We start from the raw sequence: 21,638 nt of genomic DNA, 5'->3' as shown, positions 1-21,638 counted from the left end.
CAGCTTTCCAGGCTGCTTTATCCTTTTTTTTGTACTTTGCTTCATTTCTCCATCTTCTCTGTATTTTCCTGATTTCCTGTCAGCTATCTCCTGATCCCTGAGGAACTACTTCTGTATTTTTCTTGTTTTTTTCCAAGTTGTCAATTCAGATATCTTGATTTCAGGTTCTGGAAAGATCATATTTTCCTGACAGTCTTATTTTGCTGTCTTTAATCCTCTATATTTCTTATAGCAAAACATGCTCACTGTGTTAGTCATCCATTTTGTGAACAAAAAACAAACCTCCAGAGAACCTCCTAACCTCACTTATTATAATTCATTAATCTATTATTACTAGAGGAGCAGTTACATATCAGGGAATATTCTGAGGTTCTACAAATATTATCTTGTTTAATTATCAAAACAGTCCTAATGAGGTAAGTTTTCATTGTCCTTATTTTGATATAGAGGAAAGAAGACCTCAACCTACTAGATGTCTGGTATGAGTTTATGTTCTCTAAAATCAAAGAATGAATTTTAGGAATACCAGAGGTTAGGAGCAGAATATATTTATTGAAAGAAAGCAAGCTTCTGTCTGAGAGAGAGACAGAAGGGGTCCCGAGTGAGTTGCCAGACTCTGTCTTTTCTAGGGATTTTTATAGAGCAAAACCACAAAGTGAGGCAGGTCCAAGGGGGAGAAACATGGGAGCATGCAAGGTGGGGATGAGATGGGACAGAACTATGGCCAACCAGTAAGATTAACTGCTCAGGTAAAATTGATTAAATTGGGACAAATGGGGAAGCAAGCCAGGTAGCAAGTGGGCACGCATAAAGAGCAGTATTTTTCCTATAGGCTATTTGGATAGTGATTCTTGGCTTCTTCAGGGCACTAGTGACCTATTTAGAATATAAATTCCTGATGCTTATCCTTAGAAAGTGTATGGTATATTTGTTTTTTAGAGAGATTTGGTCCACAGCAGTAGGTGTCTGTCTTCTCCACAGTTGCAAGGTATCTCATCTTCTGCACTGGGTCTTTCAAGGGCCTAGTCCTATCTAACTGCTTTACAATATTTCTATCTGGCTCAGCTTTCTGAAACAACTTCACAAATGAGAAAACAGCACACAAAAAAAATCTCAGTAACTTATCACTACTTCATCCATGTGCACATACCTAAAGAGTGGAATTCCAGCTTGTTTGGGACCCTTATGGCTTCCAGGTGCACTGGAACAGCTCAGCAGGTCTGGGGCACCTGCATCCGCCTCCTGTTACTGTCTGTGCTTGGAGGACTGTGGAGTTCTAAGCAAGCAGGCAGGTGCTTGAGCCAGCCTGCTCCACCCCCAGTGACCCTCTATCAATCCAGGGAACTAGGTGCTAGAGTCCCAGGAGGTGTGGGCATAGAAGAGGATTTCCAACGGACCCTGAGGCAGCCTTAGAATAACACTTGAAACACTTCAAACACAGAAATATACGAAAATGACAAAATGAAAGACCAAATTACAATCTCAAACCTTCAGCCCATCCAAAGGAACCTTAGGAGCGATGTATATAGAAGAAAATATATGCCATACAGCTCAAATATCGGACATAATAGCTACTGAAATAAACAAGCAACTCCGGAAAGCTTTAAAGGAGTTCAAATGAGAAATAATCTTCCAGGTAAAAGAAGAAATGATAAAAGAAATGAAAGAGATGCTGAATATATCTAAAGAAAACACAGTTAAAAAATTGGAGGAACTAAACAAAAAGATAGAATCTCTAGATGAGCAATATAAGAAACAAACAGAATACATAAAACAGATGCACAGAGATATATAGGAAATCAGAAATTCCACTAAAAGCTGTAAAAACCACCTCAATGAAAGTGAAGATAGAATTTCAGACCTTGAAGACAGGATTGCAGCTAGTGAACAGGAAATGAAATATCTTTTAAAAATAACAAGGAATCAGGAAATAACAACTCAACAGCTGCAAGATGATGCAAAGAAAAACAACATAAGATTAATTGGGATAAATGAAAAAGAAGGGGATGACATAAAGGATGTCAAGAGGATATTTAGAGAAGTAATAGCTGAAAATTCCCAAACATGAGATCAGAAACCCAACATCAGGATCAGTGAAGCATACAGAACTCCAAAAAGTCATAACCAAAATAAAACTACATGCAGACATGTAATAATCACCATCCCAGAAATCCAACATAAGAATAGAATATTAAAAGCTGTCAGAGAGAAAAGACAGATCACTTATAAAGGAAAACCTATCAGAATCACAGCAGACTTCTCAGCACAAACAATAAAGTCAAGAAGCGCATGGAGTGAAGTATTTTAAATCCTACAGGAAAATGATTTCCAACCTAGACTGATGTACCCTGAAAAACTGTCCTTCAAAATCAATGGATAAATAAGATACTTCCATGACAAACAACAGCTAAAGAACTTCATATCACCAAGACAACCCTGCAAAAAATATTGAAAAACAGTTTAGACACACTTGGGAAAAACAACTAAGCAAAGCAGACAATTAAATAGAACAGAAATATAAGATAAAGATGCAACAGCAGAAAGACAACATGTCAACAATAAACCAACATATAACAGTTACAACCATTAATGTAAATGGACTCAATGCACCAATTAAAAGAAACAGACTGGCAGAATGGATCAAGAAACAAAATCCAACCATATGCTCTCTACAAGAAACCCATCTAACCCAAAAGGATACTCACAGACTGAAAGTCAAAGGATGGAAAACAATACTTCACTCAACAGGAAGCCAAAAAAAAAAAAAAAAAAAAAAAAAAACCAATGCAGGAGGAGCCATTCTGTTTGCAGACAATGTGAACTTTAAACCAATAATGATCCAAAGAGACAAAGAAGGTCACTACATACTTGTTAGGGGAAAACTTTAAGAGGAAGAGATAACTATCTTAAATATATATGCACCAAATTCCAGAGCACCCCATTATATAAAATGAGCATTAACAGAAATGAAAAATCAAATTATCAGTAACACAATTGTAACAGAAGACCTTAACACACCATTGGCAACAAGGGACAGATCAACCAGACAGAAAACCACCAAAGAAATAACAGAACTGAATCACACCTGTGAACAAATGGACTTGATAGACATATACAGAGTGTTCCATCCAACACGGTCAGAATACACATTCTTCTGAGCAGTACATGGGTCATTTTCTAAAATAGACCATATATTAGCTCATATAACATATTTATATAAATGCAAAAGGGTTGAAATTAGCCCTTGCATGTTATCGGATCATAGCGCTTTGAAATTTGAAATTAATGATAACAGATACTGCAAAAATCCCACAAACACATGGAAACTGAATAATACACTCTTGAGTAATCAGTGGGTCACAGGGGAAATTAAAGAAGAAATTAAACAATACCTACAAGAAAATGAAAACAGGGGCTGGGGGCTTAGCTCAGCGGCATAAGCACCTGCCTTGAAAGCAGGCAGTCATGAGTTCAGTCCCCGGTACTGATAAAAAGGAAAAAAAAGACAAAAAAAAAAAAAAATGAAAACATAAATACAACTTACTGGATTCTCTGGGATGCAATGAAAGTCATCCTCTGAGGAAAATTTGTTGCACTGAATTCCCACATCAGGAAAACAGAACGAATACAAATAAATAACCTGATGCCACACCTCAAACATCTAGACAAAGAAGAGCAAGTCAAGCCCAAAGCCTAAACAAGAGAGGAAATTATAAAAATCAGAGCAGAAATCAATGCAATAGAGACTAAGAAAACAATCCAAGGCATCAATGAATCAAAGAGTTGGTTTTTTTTAAAGAATAAATAAAATTGATAAGCCCCTACCCAACCTTATTAAAAAAGGGAAGAAAAAGCTCAAATTCATGCAATAAGAAATGAAAAAGACAAAATCACTACAGACTCTATAGAAATACAGAAAATTATCAACACCTATTTTGAAAAACTCTACTCTCAAAGATTTGATAACACAGAAGAAATAGACAGATTCCTAGAAACATAAGAAGTACCAAAGCTAGGTCAAGAGGATGTAAAACTGCAGAATAACCCAATTTCTATTAATTAAATTGAAAATGTAATTAAGTCCTTACCTACAAAGAAGAGCCCAGGCCCAGACGGATTCACTGCAGAATTCTACAAGAAATACAAAGAAGACCTAATGCCGACACTCCTCAAACTATTCAATGAAATTGAAAGGGAAGCAATCTTTCCTAAGTCATTCCTGGAAGCAAATATTACTCTAGTACCAAAACCTGAAAACGACCCAACTAAATAAGAGAACTATAGACCAATCTTCGTAATGAACACAGATGCAAAAATTCTCAATAAATATTGGCAAATACAATGCAGCAAAACATCAAGAAGATTATACACCATGACCAAGTGGGATTCATCCCAGGCATGTAGGGATGGTTCAACATACATAAATCAATAAATGTAACCCACCATATCAATAAAGCCAAAAGTAAGAATCACATGATCATATCTATGCATGCAGAAAAAGCTTTTGATAAGGTCCAACTTTCATTCATGATAAGAACTTCAAAGAAAATTGGAATAGATGGTGTTTACCTCAATATAATAAAGAATGTCTACAACAAACCAACAGCCGGTATCATACCAAATGGCCAAAAATTAGAGGCCTTTACTTTAAAATCAGGCACAAAGACAAGGATGTCATTTATCACCACTCCTATTTAATATATTGGAAATACTAGCCAGAGCAATTAGACAACAGAGAGAAATAAAAGGTTAAAGATAGGAAAAGAAGAAGTTAAATTATCATTGTTTGCAGATGACATGATACTCTACATAGAAGATCCTCTAAACTCCATTGCAACTCTTAGATATAATAAATAAATTCGTAATTTAGCTGGATATAAAGTCAATATTCAAAAACCAATAGCATTCCTATACACTAACAACAAAATCACAGAGAGAGAAATAAGAGAAGCCACATCCTTCACACTAGCAACCAAAAAAATGAAATATTTAGGAATTACTCTTATGAAAGAAGTGAAAGACCTATACAGGGAAAATTATAATACACTGAAAAATGGATCTGAAGATGATCTCATTAAATGAAAGATATCTCTTGCTCATGGATAGGAAGAATACGTATTGTGAAAATGGCCATTCTCACAAAACTTTTATACAGATTCAATGCGATTCCAATAAAAATACCATCAATATACCTCATAGATTTAGAGAAATCACTCCTAAAATTCATCTGGAGTGAGAAGAGACGTAGAATAACAAAGACAGTTCTAAGTAGGAAAGGCAAGGCGGGAGGCATCACAATCCCTGACTTGAAGTTATATTACAAAGCAACCGTAGTAAAATCAACATGGTACTGGAATCAAAACAGAGCCAAAGAACAATGAAATAGATTGGAAGATACAAACACAACTACCAACACACTCAACCACCTTATCTTTGATAAAAGAGCCCAACAGTTTCACTGGAAGAACAACAGTCTCTTTAATAAATTGTGTTGGAAAAACTGGCTCTCCATATGCTGAAAATAAAACTAGACCCATGCCTATGACCATGTACTAAATTAAAATCTAGATGGATCAAAGATCTGAATATTAAAACAGAAACACTAAATCTATTGAAAGACAAATTGGGTAGAAACCTTGAAGACATAGGGGTAGGTAGAGAATTCATGAACAGGACTCAAACCACATGAGAAATACTTCCTAGAATCAATAACTGGGACCACCCCTTATTAAAAACTTTCTGTAAGTCAAAAAAAAAATCTCCAGCACAGTGAAAAGAAAACCCAAAAACTGGGAAAAAAATCTTAGTGAACTCTCCTTCAGACAAAGGACTTCTGTCTAAAACATATAAAGAATTTTAAAAAATCAGACCCCCAAAATTCAAAGATCCAATCCAAAAATGGGCATCTGAGATGAATACACACTTCTCAGATCAAGAAATACAAATGGCAAATAAACACATGAAAAAATGTTCATCATCATTAGTCATTTGAGAAATGCAAATTAAAAGCACCCAGAGATTCCATCTCACTCCTGAAAGAATGGCCAGGATCAAGAAAACCACCAACAACAGATGCTGGAGAGGCTGTGGGGGAAAAAGGAACTCTCCTACTGTTGGTGGGAGTGTAGGCTGGTGCAACCATTGTGGAGGTCAGTCTGGAGATTTCTCAAAAAGCTGGGATTTGTAAGTCCCATGTGTTTCAGCTATTCCACTTCTAGGCATATTCCCAGAAGAACTGAAAGCATCATACCACAGTAATATATGTGCACCCATGTTTATAGCAGCACAATTTGTAATTGCCAGATCTTGGAAACAACTTAAGTGTCCATCACCTATGGAACTGATTAAAAAGTTGCAGTATTTTTATATTGTGGAGTACTGCTCAGCTATAAAGAAGGATCACATTGAGATATTTATAAATAAATGGATGCAGCTTGATTCAATACTCATAAGTGAAATAAATCAAACTCACATGTATAAATACTGAATAGTTTCCCTATTTTAGGAAATGATTCAAATATATAAAAGTATGTGATAATCATGATCCCCAATTATGTGGCTTTGAAGCCTTATAAAGTTTTTACTCATTAATTGGAATGGCTTTATTCTGGGCTGTTTAATATTATTGCTTGTGATGATATGACCAGCTATTTTGAATAAAAACAAGACATCATAATAGCTAGTGGTGATTTAATATCATCTTGTTTTGAAGCCGCACCAAACTATGGTTCTTCTGTCTCCATTGGTTTTATCATGTTATATGTTACTGGATTTTATTATATGTGATAGTATAAACAAAAATTCTTATAGGCAAAGATATAATATAGAAACCATTGTTCATTTTCCATTAGCTGGTTCTAAATACCCTGTAGTGCTTTTATCTTCTTGAATGGTTTCACACTGCCTTAATATGTTTGAAACCATAGTATATGAAGTTATACACAAATATTTCAAGGAAAGAGACACTATGGTAACTACTATTAAGTTGGGTTATCTTGTGGTGAAGTACTAGGTTGCTGAAATTGTTATGCTTTGACCTGTAATGTTATGGTGTTAAGTCCTCTTTTATCTCAATCTCTTCCTTTTTTAAAAAAATGTATTGATTTATTTTATTATTATTATTATTTTAATTAAGGGAAAAATAAAAAAAATTAATAGGATATATTGCAGTAACTGTTTTGATTTCCTATTAACTTGATTTGAAGCCCTGTATTGCTCCCACCATCTTGTTTTGACTGACTTTATTCTGTTCTGTTTCATAGTATCAAGTTTGAGGTTATAGGCAACTACTTTGAAGGCAATAAGATTCACTATGACACCCATTCTAGTTTGACTATTATCTTCTTTTGAAGTCCTGTATGTCTCCAATGTTTAGGTTTTATTTGTCTTGTTCTGTACTGTTTTGTTCAATTTTATTATACCTAATGATATCGGCAATTCTTTTTAAGGTAGCAAGAGGCATTATAGTAACAATTGTTGATCAACTTGTATTCTGTTTTTACATCACGTGCTATGTCCATCCTTTGTTTGGACTGACTGCTTTATTTTGTTATATTTGGTTTTATTCTCTTCCAAGAAAAGTAATAAGAACTATGGGAGTAATAAAACCCAAAATGTGCAAATGTTGTTTTAAAAACGAGAGGAAAATAAGTGCTCTAAAGAATAAAACTGCAAGTGTGTTTGGATGTGTTAAGATAGATGTCCATATTACTAAGTTTTTGTTGGATCATTGAACACAACTGTTTGCAGTCTCACTGTTTGAGTGTTCACTTTGTATGTTTTAATCCTGTAACTTGAAAAACTATTTCTAAGATGACAGTATGTAATCTATTAACTAGTGATTTCTTACTGTTTTTTTGAAATTCTGTTTTACTTGTACCCTTATACTGTTTTGTTTTTTTTTCCTTTAAATAAATAAATAAAAGATTGGAATTCAACAACTGAACACTGTGCTGATTGGATTTGAGTCCTGATTATTGCCATGAGACACTAGAACAAAAGAAAATCTTGCTCTCAGCCCCAAGCTTTACAGGGTCTGCCCATCATAAAACAAGTTTATTTGGGAACACATTGGCACCTGCCTTTTGGAGCTTAGCTCTTGTCTAAAGATATGTTCTCTTGACAAACACTGTTTAGGCCCCAGGAAACCATTTCTTCATATCTTGTCCTACGTCCCCAGAGTTAAAAAGCGACTGTTAGAAGGTTATGAAAGTGTGTAGCTGTGCTACTGCTAATATTAAGAGATCAATCCTGCTTTGGAGACTGTGCAAAAGATTTGAGTTTCAGAAGTATCCAGGTAAAGAAAAAGATGAGCCAATTAAATTATCAAATTTCTCTTGAAGAGTTAAGTTCTCTCAGAATACACAAATATCATAACCTTGCAATACAAAGTATCATTTTTTGGATAATATTAAGGATGAATACAGGGCCCTGGCACTGAGCTACATCTCTCACTTGTTTTTGTCTTTATTTTGGGGCAAGGTCTCACTAAATTGCTGGCTTGGGCTCAACTTGTAGTCAGCCTCAGCCTCCTGGAGTGCTAGGGTTACAGGTGTTGTCACAATGCCCAGCTGAAACACATCTTCTGATAGTGCTTCTGTAGCAGGCAGCTGAGTTAGTTAAAGATATTATAGGCAGTGAGACAGGGCTCAATGGAGCCAGTGCAGATACCTGGCAACCACGGGGCTGGTAGTGGGGGGGCACCTCCTGCTGTGGGCCAAGCCGCAAGACAAAAGACCATACAAATGCATCCATATCCTGAGGACTGATACCCTCAATAGTTCCCATCCCCCTAGGAAAGAGTCACAGCTCTGTAAGAATGCCCGCTTTATGCGTGACTTGCTTCCTCATTTGTCCCTAATGTAATCAATTTTACCTTAACTATTGATCTTACTGGCTAACTATAGTTATGTCTCACCTCATGCCCACCAGCCTTGTGAGCTCTCAGTCTTTTCCCAGCTTGAACCTATAGTTTTACTCTATAAAAGTGTCTGGAAAAGACAGAGTCTTTGGCAACAGGGGTAGGTCAGCATGAGCACAAGTAGATTTACTAGTTAAAATTAGAAAGTAAGGGAAAATATAAAAGTAACTTGTGCTTGAATACCTGGAAGGGCTCACTCTTGTACTCTAGTGATTGAGACTGTTCAGCCAAGAACCAGACCAGATGTTATAGATTTTTCTTTTACTGGTTTAGAATTTGGTTGATCACTATTTCCATTCTGTGTCTGCAAGATGGCTACAGGAGAAGTTCTTATTACTCAAGCAGGGCAATTCTGTCTTCAGGAGGGTGCTTCTGCTGGGGGCAGCCTAAGTCTTGTAAAGCTCTGTTGTAATCAAAGATTCTTTTTTTGCAACCTCTCAAACTGTAAGCTAAATAAAGCTCTTTTCTTTATAAATACCAAATATTTTGTTATAGCAACAAAAACCAGTAGTCCTTTCCACTGCTGTAATAAAGTACCTAATACTGGCAATTTTATAAAGAAAATGGGTAGCTAGGCATGGTGATGCAAGCCTATAATTTTAGCACACTGGGAAAATGAGGCAGGGCTTTTGGAGGTTGAATGTCCAAATTTGGATGACTGTCTCCATGTGGCCTTTGATATTGGCTCCTTTGATCATGTTACAGTGTGGAAGAAAAATGGCAAAGGAGATGGCCATAAGCTGGAAGGCAAGTGCATGAGGTGGCCTTGTTCTTGTGAGAATTAACCTACCCTATGAAACCAGCATTAACCCCTTCCAAGGATGGTGCCCTGATGACTAACCATTTTCACCTAGGTCTCTACCTTAAAATCTTCCCTTCTCTGGACATCACTGCACTAAGGACCAAGTCTCCAACATGTGGGCCTTGGGGTATACTCAAACCATCCCCAAACCATTGCAGCTGTGTAAGTGCTATTCTACAGGGATACCTATGACAAGGACAGTGCTCAGTGGACAGGAGGCTTGGGGGCCAATCCAGGAAGTAGGGGTTAGACCTGAAGTCTGATGGAGAAAAATATTAGAGTGAAGCATGAGGGTAGTGGCTCAAAGGTCAACAGTCAAGTTCCAGCCAGGATATACATGATTCTCCAAACTCTAGTATGATTCAGCTTTTCAAAATATTCAAAAGACTAGACAGTTTTCAGCCACTCTTCAGAGGCATATTTAGAACTTTAGAAAGATTGAGATGTTACACTGGTTCATGGCTCAGCTGGGATGGACAGATCACACCAGTCAGTCCTGAAATAGCCCTTTGTATTATAATGGAGAAGTGGAAACCACAAAGTAGCAAGCAAAATATGGTGACATGGTACAGCAGAGTGCTGTCCCTAATGGGAGATACAGAGCCAAGTGGAAGCAGAAGCCTGGGTCTGTTCTATTTTTCCATTCTAGTTCCATCACAGAGGCTTTATAGTCAGTGGTGTGTGTCTTGGATGCTTTTCTTTTGTTGCTGAGACAAAACACCCAACACGAAAAATTAAAGGGGGAAATGTTTATTTAGTTCACAGTTTGTAGAGATTTTATTCCATAATTGGCTGTTTCTGAAGCAAAGTGGCACATGGTACAGGGCAACAGAATTTCATGGCCAGAGAGGACAGCAAAAGTAACAAGAGGGGAACTTCCCTTTATATTGTATGCAGGCTACCCATCCCTAGGGTGGGTGTAGCACTCACACTATTAATCCTAGCCAGAACTATGCCAAACCAATCAGTGAATTAGTTTAGCAACCACACAACCTTAATTCCAGCATCATCTACTTTAGATTTAGCCACCTCTAAGAAACCCACTCCCTCCCACCCATGACTGCATGAAGTTTTGGGGGACATCTAAATACAAGCTGTAACAGTGTGGAAACTTAGAACATGCTCATCCTTTCTTCTCCAAAAAGTACCCTTCTTCCCACTCCCTGTGTGGTTCAGGGGTGAGCATTGGGCAGTGTGGCCTGCACTTGGTGGAATCCCTTGTGGAAAAAAAGGCTCTCAAGTCTTGAGTGTAGCCCTGGGCCATTTGGGCCGTAAGTTCTAGGTTTTTGGGTCCTGCAATAGGCTTTGTGTAGACACATTTCCTTAGATTCGTGGATTTCTCACTCATTGTGCTGGAGGTAGCCAAGACAGAGAGGGGCTGAGGTTTGGGGGTAAGGGATTCCTGTTCAGTCTTGTCTTGCAGGGCTAGCCCACAGTTTCCCAGACATGTGATTTATGTTGTAGAACAGAGTTCAAAGCAGATGTGGGAAGAAATCCTTAACAGAGAACAGATAGGCAGCACAACAGATATCTATCACACAGCTCTAGGCAAGATGCTTATCCTTGGGAAGCAGACTTACAAAAGAAAGATGTGATACCACATCAAAGAGATTAGAAGGCCACAGGACAAAAGAAAAAAGGTCTTCCTAGAGTAATCCAGTGATCAGTGTTTGGACACAAGATCTAAACAGTCTGAGTATGGAGAATATTAAGGTATTAGCCAAGCCAGATCATAGATCTTGCAACCTAGATTTGTCAGGTTTGGGCTGAGCCTAAGGGGATAAATGAGAGAGATGCAGAAGACTAAATGGACTCAGAGGGAGTTAAGTACAGAAGTTGGGCCCAGCAAGACCTGGTAGCCAATGCCTATGTCTATCAATCTATGAATCACAGAGAAAGGGCATTGAGGCAACTAAAACCAGCTATGGGCATGACTAGATCTCCCCTTTCACTTAGGTCTTTGTTCAAATATCTATTCACAGAGGCCTTTCCCTGTACTTTGGTTAAAACCATCACTTCTCCTTTCTGATTTTATCTGTTTACCCTAATAATACATAATACCTTACTGTATCTAATGTGGTTTGAATGAGTGTTCCACAAAGGCTCATGAGTTAAATACCTGTTCCTCAGGGTGGTGCTCCTGAGAGCTTCATAAAGTGGTCTACCAGAAGGTTTTTAGGTCACTGAAGGCATGCCTTCAAAGAGGGATATGGGACCCTGGTCTCTTTCTTTTTCTCTTTGCTTTATGACAAATGAATGAGTGGCTTTTCTCCCTCTGTTCTCTTGCCATGATGTGCTGCCGTGACAGAAGCCAAATCTAGGGGTCACAAATCTCCAAAACCATTAGCCTAAATAACCTTTTTCACTTCATAAGTTAATTACATCAGGCATTTTGTTATAGTGCTGTAAAACTGACAAATATATTGTCTATCTAATCTAATCTAATCTATCTATCCCTATATCTTATTTCTTGCCCTCCTTTCTGGACCGATATTTTATCTGACTCTCCCTACCATCTGCTATCTCTAGCAAAGTGAGTAACACACCATAGTTATTCAATAAATATTAAGGAAATTAACAGCATTAAGCTATCATTCTGTGAGCTGCACAATAGTTGGACAGTGGCTATTTGGCTCCAGATGGTGTTTCTGGACAGGCCATCTACAGCTTCACATGAAAGCTTTTTCTTGTCTTTCTTGGAGGGGAGTCCAGCAGATCTTCTGATCTTCACGTGGAGAACAGGACCTGGCCAAAAGGACCCTTTGTGGCTCTGCAGTATTAAAGTCTGATGGGGGGGGGGTTATCTTTTACTTCTTAAGGATCAGAGGATGGACTTTGGATTCTAGAATTCTGAGCTCCTGGCACGTCTCCTTTCTATTTTGTTCTCTGACTCAGTTTATTGGCACAGGGATCTCTGCTATAGGAAAATGGATTGCAGTAGGGATGAGGAAGGGAAGTTGAGACTATCAGTGGCTCCTTGGCTATGAAGGGAAGAAGACAGAATGGGCCTTAGTGGTTTCTTGATTTTTGGGTAAGAAACACTTTGGAGTCACAAATGGGAATCATGAAGAGGATGAATTGGGGTTTAGCTTAGTGGATGTGCATGTCTGTGTCTCTGCACATGGACATGAGCTAGTGCTTTCCTTTAGCTGACATACTACACAGTTGCTTTGTCAGTCTCTGTCCAAGAGTTTGGCACCAGCACCCTTGGAAAACTTTGATTTGTTTTGGGAAAAAAAGACTTGAATTTGAGTCCTTGTGAATAGGGCGGGTGGGTGCAGCCTGCCAAGCTTCTGTTTTTTATCTGTAAAGTGGCCATTAGTATGAGCAGGAGACACTGTGAAGACTGATCACTTGTGAGTACAAAGGTGAATGCATGTTGTGGCATGAAAGGTGCCTGCCGTGAATGTTCATCAACCTGCATCTTCATCTGCATCTTTCTCCTTCTTGTGCACCATCCTGATCTCTCTTGGGATTTGCTCCAGTGGTATCCATGTTATCTAGCCTTTCCAAACAAAGTCTCAGAATATGGTTCAGGTCGGCCTGTGACCCAGTCTTGGCCAACTAGAACTCATTTCTGAGACTTTTACTGAATGCTAAGATGGAGGAGACTGGCTTGGAGTTACTAGTGGAAATTTCAGACTCACTGGGGAGGCAAAAATTGATGTGCATAAGGGAGGAATTGGGTTAGGTGAGTATCAATCTACCCGAGGAGGATACAGAGCCTCTGGGCCCAGGGTCAAGTCATGTTGCATTCAGATGCATCTCTGCCTTGGCAGGTTATGTTCAACAACAGCCCCACTTTTCTAGGTCTCCCTCTTGCAGTGGAAAGTATATAGATCCATTCAGTGTTCAGGGCAAACTACTGGAAGAGGAAATGTTCTGATGTGCTCTCAAATATTACTAATTATTTTTTTCTTATTTAAGGAAAGAAAGAAACGCAATATAAAAAGTAGAATAATATACAATTCAAAAAAATTAACACTAAGAAATCACTAGTAGAAATATTACATATTGTCATCTTAGAAATAGTTGTTCAAAGCATGAAAAGTAGATAGTCACTCAAACATTGACAGTGCAAACCATTGTGTTCAATGATTCAACAAAAATTTAGTAATATGGTCACCTATCTTACATATTTATACATACAGTTATATCCTTTAGAGCACTTCCCTTTCATTTTGAAAATATCTATTATATTTTGGATCTTATTACTTTTTCAGTGTTTATTATTTTTTATACTAGAGAGATGTGATATTTACAAATGTGAGTCTTGTTTATTTCATTTATGAGGATAGTCTCAAATTGGCTCCATTTACCTATAAGGCCTCAAGATCATCCTTTTAATAGCTGAGTAATATTCCATTATACAAAAATACCACATCTTTTTCATCCAGTCTGTGCTTGATGAGCATTTTGATTGTTTCCAAGATTTAGCTATTAAAAATTGTGTTGCTATAAACATAGGTGCACATATATCACTGTGACATGATCTTTTCAATTTTTTGGGAAAATATCCAGGAGGGAATAGCTGGACTGAATGGAACTTACAATCCTAGTTTGTTGAGGAATCTCCATACTGATTTCCACAGTGGCTGCACCAGTCTACACTCCCCCCAACATGGAGGCGTTTTCCTTTTCCCCCACAGCATCACCAACATTTGTTATCAGTTGATTTCTTGATGGCAGCCATTGTTTCTGGGGTTAGATGATATCTCAGTGTTGTTTTTATTTGTATTTCTTGAATGACCTGTGATGGCAAGTATTTCTTCATGTATTTATTTGCCATTTGTATATCTTCATCTGAGGACTGTGTGTTCATCTCCAATGCCGATGCCCATTTTTGGAGAGGGTCTTTGAATTTGGGGGGCTTGATGTTTTTCAATTTTTTATATGTTCTGAATATAAGTCCTTTGTCTGAGGGATTGTCAGCTAAAATTCTTTCCCATTTTGTGGGTTTTCTTTTCACTTTGTTGGTGATTTATTTTGAAGTACAAAAGCTTTTCAGTAATATGAGATCCTAGTTGTTGATTCTTTGCAGTATTTCCTGTGTAGTTTGCGTTTTGTTCATGAATTCTCTGCTTACCCTTATGTCTCCAAGATTTCTACCTACTTTGTCTTCCAGTAGATTTAGTGTTTCTGTTTTAATATTTAGGTCTTTTATCCATTTTGACTTTAGTTTAGTACATGGTGATAGACATGGGTATGGTTTTAGTCTTTGGCATATGGAAAACCAATTTTTCCCAACACCATTTATTAAAGAGGCTATCTTTTTTCCAGTGAACATGTTTGGCCCCTATGTCAAATATAAAGCAACTGAGTGTCTTTGTAGTAGTGTTTGCATCTTTTAATCTGTTCCATTGATTCTCAGGTCTTTTTCTTTGACAATATTATGCTGATTTATCACCGTGGCTTTGTAGTTTCAAGTCAGGAATTGAGATGCCTCCTGTCTTGCCTTTGTTGCCCAGAACTGCTTTTGCTATTCTAGGTTTCTTCTGTTTCCAAATGAATTTTAGGAATATTTTCTCTATATCTGTAAGGTATGTTAATGGAATTTTGATTAGGATTGCATTAGATCTGTATGACAGTTTTGGGAGTATGGCCATTTTTACAAGGTTGGTTCTTTCTAACCAAGAGCAAAGAATATTCTTCCATTTTCTAATATCCTCTTCAATCTCCTTTTTTAGAGTAGTATAATTTTCAGCACATAGGTCTTTTATATTCGTGCTTAGGTTGATTCCTATGTATTTCATTTTTTAAGATGTTATTGTGAAAGGTGATATTTCCATAATTTCTTTCTCAGTGAGTTTTTTGTTTGTGTACAGGAATGCTATTGATTTTTGAGTGTTGACTTGTATCCTGCTATGCTGCTGAATTTGTTTGTTACCTCTAGTAGTATTTTAATGGAGCTTTTTGGGTCTTCTATGTAAAGTATCATGTCATCTGCAAATAATTGCACCTTCTTTTTCTATATTTATTCCTTTTATTTCTTTCTTTTGTGTGATTGCTGTGGCTAATATTTCCAGAACTATACTGAATGGGAGTGGTGATAGTGTCTCATTCTGTAGAGTGAAGACTTTCAGTTTTTGTCCATTGATATAATGTTGACTGTTGATTTGTCACAATGGCCTTTATGAGATTGAGGTAGATACCATCTATTCCAAGTTTCTGTAGGTTTTTTTTTTTTTAAATCATGAACAGGTGTTGAACTTTATAAAGCTTTTTTCTACATCTATTGAGATGATCACATGATTTTTATTTTTTGCTCTGTTGATGTGTTGTAGAACGTTTATTGATGTGCATATGTTAAACCATCTATGCATTCCTGGGATAAATCCCATTTGGTCATGATGTATAAACTTTTTGATGATTTGCTGCATTCTATTTGCTTATATTTTATTGAAAATCTTTGCATCAATGTTCATTAGGGAGATTGGCATATACTTCTCTTTTTTGGTTGGGTCTTTCTTTGGTTTTGGTAATACTTGCCTCCTAGAATGAGTTAGGGAGTATTGCTTGTCTTTCATTCAATTTCATTGAAGAGTTTAAGGAGTATTGGCATCAAATTTTCTTTAAATTTCTTATAGAATTCAGCTGTGAATCTATCACGACCTAGGATTTTCTTTCTTGGTAAGTTTTAATCGTGTTTTCAATTTTGGTAGCTGATATTGGGTTATTCAAAATTGTTATATCTTCTTGATTGAGTTTTGGTAGTTCATATGTTTCTAGAAATCTGTCCATTTCTTCAGTTTATTCCATCCTATATGAGTAGAGATTTGCAAAGTAAGTGTTCATGATATTTTGAATTTCCATGGGATCTGTAGTAATTTCTCTCTTTTCAGTCCTTATTGCATGAATTTGAGATTTTTCTTTCTCTTTCTTGATAAGGTTGGCTATAGGTTTATCAGTTTTGTTTATTCTCTCAAAAAACCATCTTTTTAGCTCAGCAGTATAAGGGCCTGCCTTGCAAGTAGGCAGTCGTGAGTTCGATCCCCAGTACTGATAAAAAGGAAAAAGACAAACAAAACAAAACAAAACAAAACCCTAAAAACAAACAAACAAAACCAAAACAACAAACCAGCTTTTTGATTTGTTATCTCTTTGTATTGTTTTTTTAAGTTTCAATTGCCTTAATTTCTGCTCTAATCTTTACAATTGTTCTTTTTTTTTACAAGAAATACAAAATTTAAAAAATAAGCAGCAAGAAATCACTAGTTAATAAATTACATATTCTCATATTAGAAATAGTTGTTCGAGTTACAAAATTGAAGCATATAAAGTGGACTTTCAAACAGTGAGAGTGCAAACAGTTTTGTTCAATGATCCAAAAAAACTCAGTAATATGGTTATCTATCTTATACATTTAAACATATATGCAATTATAACCTTTAGAGCACTTTCTTTTCTTTTCTTTTGTACAATGACAATTACACATTTTGGGTTTTATTACTCCCACAGTTCTTATTACTTTTTTTGAAGAGAGTAAAACCAAATGCGACATATCAGAACAGAGTCAGTCACATCAAAAGGATGGACATAATAGATAATGTAAAAACAAAATACAAGGTGATCAACAGTGGTTACCATACTGCCTCTTGCTATTTTAAAAAGAATTTCCAGTTATAAAAAAATTGAACAAAACAGTAAAGAATAAAACCAAAGCATTGGAGACATTACAGGACTTTAAAACAAGATAATAGTCAACCGGAATGGGCGTCATAATGAATCTTATTGTCTTCATAGTTTTGCTTATACTTTCGAACTTGGTACTATCAAGCAAAGCAGGATAGAGAAAAATCAGTCAAAACAAGATGGTGAGGGCAATAAAGGATTTCAAATCAAGTTAATAGGAAATCAAAGTAGGTTACTATAATGAGCTTTGGGCTTGACTTGCACTTTCTTTTTCTAGAAGCTTGAGATGTAGCATTAGGTTGTTTATTTGTGCTTGTTCCATTTTCTTGATGTGGAAGTTTATTGCTATATATTTCTCTCTTAAGACTGCTTTCTTAGGAATCCCACAGGTTGTGGTATGTTGTATCTACATTTTCACTGAATTGTAGGTATTGTTTTATTTCTTCTTTAATCTCATCTGTAACCCACTGGTTTCTCAGAAGGTTGTTATTTATTTTCCATGTATTTATGCAGGTTTTGTAATTTTTTTGCCATTGATTTCCAGTTTCAGTGTGCTGTGGTCAGATATGCATGGGATAATTTCAATGTCTTTGCATTTGCTTAAGAGTGTTTTATGGATTAATATATGGTCTATTTTGGAGAGCTGAGAAGAATGTATATTTTGATGTAGTTGGGTGGAACACTTTGTAAACATCCACTAAGTCCATTTGCTCATAGTATGATCAGTTCTGTCATATCTTTGTTGACTTTTTGTCTAATTGATATATCTCTCTGTGACAATGGGATGCTAAGGTCCCCTAGTACAGTTGTTTTCTTGTCTTTTTGGCTTTTCATGTCCATTAGTATTTGTCATATATAGTTGGATGCTCCTGTATTTGGTGCATGTATGTTTATAATTGTTAATTCTTCCTCTTGAAGTTTTCCACTAACAAGTATGTAGTGGTCTTCCTAATCTCTTTTAATCATTTTAGGTCTGAAGTTCACTTTGTCTCCAAACAGAATAGCTACCCCTGCATTTTCTGGGTTCCTGTTGCATGGAATACTGTTTTCCATCTTTTGACTTTTGATCTATGAGTTTCCTTTTGAGTCAGACGTGTTTCTTGTATACAGAATATTGTGGCATCATGTTTCTTGATCCATTCTGTCAACCTATTTCTTTTGACAGGTGAATTGAGCCATTTAAATTATGGATATTACTGATATGTATTGGCTCAACTTTGTCATGGTATGTTCTTCTCGTTTGTTTTCTGCTTTTTGCCCTTGTTAATTTCTTGCCCTACCTGGTGGTTTCTTTCTCTTGTTGTTCTGGGAATTGTGATCATTTTTATCTCTACCTAGTATGTCTTTCAATATTCTTTCTAGGGTTGGTTTGGTGGACATGAATTTCTTCAGTTGTTCTTTGTCATGGAAGTATCTTGCTTCTCCATTAAATGTGAAAGAATTTTTTTCTGGGTACATCAGTCTGGGACCAAAGCTGTTTTCTTTTAGGGTCTGAAATACTTCACTCCAAATTCATCTTAACTTGAACGTGTGTGCTGAAAAGTCTGCTATAGTTCTAATGAGCTTTCCTTGATTGAGTTGTGTCTTTTCTCTAACAGCTTTTAGTATTCTGTTTTTATGCTGTATTTCTGGGATCTTAATTATTATATGACTGTTTGGCATTTTAAATGTCTCAGTTATCTGTATATCAGATTCCCTCGCCCCCCCATGTTTGGGAAATTTTCTGTTGTTACTTCTGTGAATAGTTTGCCTATGTCATTTGCATTGACTCTGCACCTTCATTGATGCCTATTAGCCTTATATTGTTTGTCTTGGCATCATCTTGAAGCTGCTGGATTGTCATTTCATGATACTTTGTTGTTTTTAAAGTTCTACCCTTTCTGCATTGCGATCTGCAATCCTGTCCTCAAGGTCTGAAATTTTATCCTCAGCTTCATTTAAATGCTTCTGCCAGCTTTCAGTAGAATTTTTTTATTTCTTGGCTATCTCTTTGAATTTGTTTCATGGATTCTGCTTGTTTTCTATATTGTTCATTCAAGGTTTCAATCAACTTCCCATGCTCCTGTAATTTTTTTAAAATCTATTTCTTCTCTCACTATGCTGAGCAACTTGTTACTAAGTACTTGTTACTTAGTACAACTTGTACTAAGATTGTTATTTCTGTCTTTATGTGAGAAATTATTTCTAATTTGATTTCCTCTGTAGCTTCATAGATTTGTTTCTTTATTTCATTTGCAATCTTTTGAGAGATATTCAGTGTCTGACTTTTGAAATCCTGTATTTCATTGTCCCCTGTTCTTGTTCCTGATGGGCTAGATGTTTGAGATTGCAGTTTGCTTTTGCATTTTGTCATTTTCACCTTTTGTGAAACAAGTGTTTTGGTTTTTCAATCCCAGGAGTCACAATTGCCGGTAGTGTGTATCTTAGGGTTCTACTGTGAAGTTGATGTTTGTCTGATTATTGAGTACCACAATGAAGAGGAGGGCCAATCATCTGAATTTCTCCTGTGGGTCCTGTTGTGTGGGTCCTATATTCTTCCTGGGCTGACTAGCCTAGGAACGTTGATGTAAGTCAGCCCTTAGTTCCTGCTGTTGCTATGTCTTCAGGTTGTTACAGGTCACCAGGTCTCCCTGTCTCTGCTGAAACCATGTCGATGGGTGTCTCATAAGCCCTTTTCATTTTCTCCAATTTGGGGGAGCCCTTATTGGCACACTTCTCATGTGGAGGAAGGAGTCACCTACACCTTTGCCAAGCTCTCTAAGGCCTTACAGCTGAAAGGAACTTCACTACAGCTCCTATTTATCTCTGAACACCTCTGTTTTAGGGGTAAGAGCACCTAGCACAAGGAAGGTCTGAGGGTGTGTGGTGCTCTAGCCTGGCACGTGGCAGGCAGGAAAAGCATGCCTGGTGCAAGGAAGGTCTGAGGGCAGTGTGGCCTATTGTTGTTAATAATAATTGATAATTATTAATAGTGTTATTAGTAATGAGTAATATTTGTTAATAACCATAATACTGGCAGTGCTTACTGTTTACTGAGCACTGACAATGTGTTAAGTCCTCTCCCAAGTCCTCTTCACACCTGAAATCTCCTTAGAGGCAGGAACTGCATCCATCCCTGTGTAGCAGGTGAAAAGGTGAAAGAACAGAGAAGCCCACGGCTTGCCTAAAGCCTCTCAGAGAGGAGGTGATGAACAATTTAATGTATAAACAATCTTGAGGCTACATTCAGGGTCACTGGGTTGATGAACTATATAATATAGGATGTATTCAAAAATCATAATAATTAAAAATAATTTTTAACTTATAGATGCAAAAAATCTATTTTTTTCCCTAGAAAACTCCCTTTCAGAAAACTAATAATATTCCAGGACCTACGTAATTAGGTTAAATTAGTTAAAATTCTCTAGAGAACCTATATTCCTCATTAAACCAGAAATTCATATGACTTGCTTCTTTCACTTATGTGGAGGATTCAGCTGATGTGATTGGTGTATTAAGGAAGGTAGGAGGTGGTAGACACAGGGAACAAATCTGCAATCTGTGGAGCATCTTGGAAATTCAGATAAGAGTTAAGGTTACAGTCTTGAGTTTGAATTCCAGAAGGCAGACCAGAAGTTTGGAAATGCATGTAGCACAGAGCTTCTATATTTCAGTTGGAAGTCGAATTCCTTTTTTGGGAAATCTCATACTTGTTACTTAATTCCTTCAACTGATTAGATGAGGCCCATTCAAATGAAGGAAGGTAGTCTGTGTTATTTATAGTTTACTGATTTAATGCTAATCACATCTAAACAATGCCTTCACTGCAGTGTTCTGGGTCATGTTTTAGCAAATAGCTAGGCATTGTGGCCTGGCTGAACTGACAGTGTATCATTGTCTCTTCAGCTCATCATTAACATCTTTGGTGACCCTGCTCAATGGTTTCCTTCTTTAGTCTCAGTTTTCACACATATAAGAGAGGCTTTACTAGGGAGATGTCTGGGACCTCTCAGGTAACCATTCTTGCCTCTGTCAGGGGGCCTGATGACTCCAGTTGTGAATAGTGGAAGTTGCATGGGTAGTTCCCTTTTCCCCCTCTCCTCCTCAGGCTATGCTCTTCATCTCTACTTCTCTTGGTAGCCCTGTGCTTCTGATCTCCTTTGCATACTGCCATGCATGTAGCTCAAGGAGCTACTAGCCTTTCCTGGGTAGACACCACATGCAAGTCTGTGTCCATCCCTGATACACAAGCTGTACCCCTCATTCAGAATCTAAGCAGAGAGAGAGAGAGAGTGCTTGCTTGAT

The sequence above is a fragment of the Cavia porcellus genome, unplaced genomic scaffold (genome assembly GCF_034190915.1).
Source record: "Cavia porcellus strain 051 isolate PalLab524CR breed Dunkin Hartley unplaced genomic scaffold, mCavPor4.1 scaffold_12, whole genome shotgun sequence".
Taxonomy (NCBI): domain Eukaryota; kingdom Metazoa; phylum Chordata; class Mammalia; order Rodentia; family Caviidae; genus Cavia; species Cavia porcellus.
This window is presented reverse-complemented; position numbering follows the sequence as displayed.